The sequence below is a fragment of the Hyalella azteca genome, unplaced genomic scaffold (assembly GCF_000764305.2).
Source record: "Hyalella azteca isolate HAZT.00-mixed unplaced genomic scaffold, Hazt_2.0.2 contig5004, whole genome shotgun sequence".
Taxonomy (NCBI): Eukaryota; Metazoa; Arthropoda; class Malacostraca; order Amphipoda; family Hyalellidae; genus Hyalella; species Hyalella azteca.
In genome coordinates, this window is record NW_025935211.1 from 49,635 (window position 1) to 52,445 (window position 2,811).

At 37.8% G+C, this 2,811-nt stretch overlaps 1 long non-coding RNA gene across 1 annotated transcript; it reads right to left on the minus strand.

Moving 5' to 3' along the window:
* Positions 1-534: 534 nt before the first annotated feature.
* LOC108670474 lies at positions 535-1,142 on the minus strand. Its single transcript, XR_001930728.1, has 2 exons — positions 1,073-1,142; positions 535-750 (listed from the first exon to the last, which is right to left on the minus strand). It is a non-coding gene; the product is annotated as an uncharacterized LOC108670474 (long non-coding RNA).
* Positions 1,143-2,811: the final 1,669 nt, after the last annotated feature.

Consider the following 2,811-nt stretch of genomic DNA (forward strand, 5'->3'; position numbering starts at 1 on the left):
GAAACGAATACAAATATAAAATAAGACAAACATAAAATAAGACAAACAAGAATTAAGACAAACAGAAAATACGACAAACAGAAAATAAGACAAACATAAAATAAGAAAAACAAGAATTAAGACAAACAGAAAATAAGACAAACAGAAAATAAGACAAACAGAAAATAAGACAAACATAAAATAAGAAAAAAAGAAAATAAGACAAACATAAAATAAGACAAACAGAAAATAAGACAAACATGAATTAAGACAAACAGAAAATAAGACAAACAGAAAATAAGACAAACATAAAATAAGACAAACATAAAATACGACAAACATTAATTAAAACAAACACAAAATATGACAAACCTAAAATAAAACAAACAAGAAATAAGACAATGAAACCTTGCAACAATATTAGGCCGCAAAAAAAGCAACGACGTCAGCAAATTGAACTATCGTCACTAAAAATAGAGACGATGTGTTTGACATTAGTCTCGGGTCACTTGAACTAGTTACACTTTTCATTCAATTTCTTTACAATGGCCATAATCCAACCATCCCAATTAACACTCTTTCAGTGAAGCACAGGGTGTTTCGATGTTTTTTATTGTAATGTGTATTGAAGGCATAGCAGGCAGCAAAGAGAACACATAACCCCTGAAAGTAGCTACATATCTCGCACAGAACCACGTCTTCTGCTATGACTTGCCCGGTGACCACTCCATCAGCTTCATTAAGAATCAGCATTGGTTCCTTCCCACATTCCTGCACAAAAAAATAAATATGATAGTTTTTTTCAGACAAGCGGGATTTGGTACCATCTATAAATTGAAATGATTAGATTTGGTACAATCTATTTATTATAAATCTTTAATCACAAATTAGGCTGGACTTTACTCCACTCGTAAATGAGATGCCGTAATTACTCCAGCTGCAGCTAGAAAGGGGCTGGTGAGGGTAGCGACTGGCGGAGCTTTGGGCAGATCAAGGATTTCATACGATGATCGCGAAAAGCTCGCTCTCAGACTTTGCTGCATACTGACTACCAGCCTTAAAGCACAAACATTTATTCGTCACGGATTCTTACCGGCAGGGCAAGTGAGGTAGATGATTGAAGTGGCTCCCTCATCAGTTTAGGGAGCAAGGACATAGCCACCTCGTTCAAGTCAGGCAGGGTGGCCTAGTGGTAACAGTTCAGAGTACCAAGATTGGCGCAGAGAGGCGCGGGTTCGATCCCAGCTCTGTGCGTCAGTTTCTGGTCAGAATCGGCAAAGAGGCCGGGCGGTTAAGCACAGCAGAATTGTAGCAGTGAGTTGCGAGTTCGAGACCGCAAAATGCTGTGAATGTTCTGCGATGTCAAGAATCGGCGACAGGCCTACGGCCTACTAAACGCGGAAACCGCTATTATTATTATTATTAAACGCTGAAACCGCTAAGTCATATTCTGTTGAAAAAAGTTAAGCGATGAACTTTCAAAGAAGAAAGCTGAATAGGCAATGAGCCTAATCGTGAGGAAGGCTACAAAACACCCAGGTTTTTTATTTGCCCTACCATCCCGCAATCTCTTTTGATAATTATGTCTTAATTATGAGCTGACAAGGTACTGACGAAATGCTAGGCAAGGTAATCGAAGATGCGAAAATTATAACGTTAAATGTTTAGGAAGTTAAAAAAATTACTTTAGGATGAAGGGAATTAGTATTATTAATTATATTAATTGTAATTGCAACAACATATATAGGTAAATGCGCGATACCTTTAACAAAGCAGTCAATACATGATGCAAGTTACGAAAGTCTCCCTTGTTCTGTAAAATTGTTGATAATTTACAGAAAATGCTTTGGGCACAAAAATATTTGCTGCTTCAGATAACATTATAGTCTCTGTCGGCAAGCTAGGAGGCTGTTAGTCAATGAATATTATGATTATTTGTCGGATTTGTTAACAAAACTTTTTCACTTCAAATACCCATCCCATGTGAGTAAACGGAGCGCTATCTGGGTAGAAACCTGCTGCAACCCTATTTTAGGCCTGTAAGGGTACTTTCAATTTCATTTCTAGTCATTAGTTGTAGAATGCGACAATATGGAAAAGTGTCTTACCATCTCCTTCCATTTGGGTTCCATCATTGTGAGCTAACTGTATGATGGAGCTAGCGTACTTCTTCAAGGACACGGTCATCACGCCCGCCAAATCGACTCCAGTTATTCGGTTGAATTCTTGAATTAACTGTGGAAGAAGTATGGTATTAGTACATGAGGGACTTCTGTTAATAGAAACGGCTTGCATAATATCTCTGTTCCATGCAATAAATAGAACTGTAAAACACAACAAGAGCCATTAGAATTCCATCCAGTCCAGGGCATAAATGAAAGAGTTAGCTCCATTATATATACAAATATAATAATTATTATACTATATATTAATAAAATTAAAGTTATGTGACCTTTTATAGATGAGCAAAAACTTTTTGACAATTAATTATATAGTTTCAAGCAAACATAATCTCTTATGCTGTCAAACATTCGTAAACAAAATGATGACGCAAAAAAGGTAACAGTTTCCCATTCAAATTAATTCACCTGATGAGGGTCGAACAAGCACGGGTACTGCTCCTTCATGTCTTGAAATGATGGATTGCTGATGGTGCATCGCCGCCTGTCGGGGAACGTGCACTGAAGCGATGTGTTGATAGCAAGGTGGTCGGGAATCTTACTTTTTACCTCCATCTTCATATATTCAATGTGCGCTGCGATGCTGGCGTCATCTTCAGTCTCTTCACGAGCAGGGAGAAAGTTGGCACATCCAAAAGCAAGGGGATGCCCC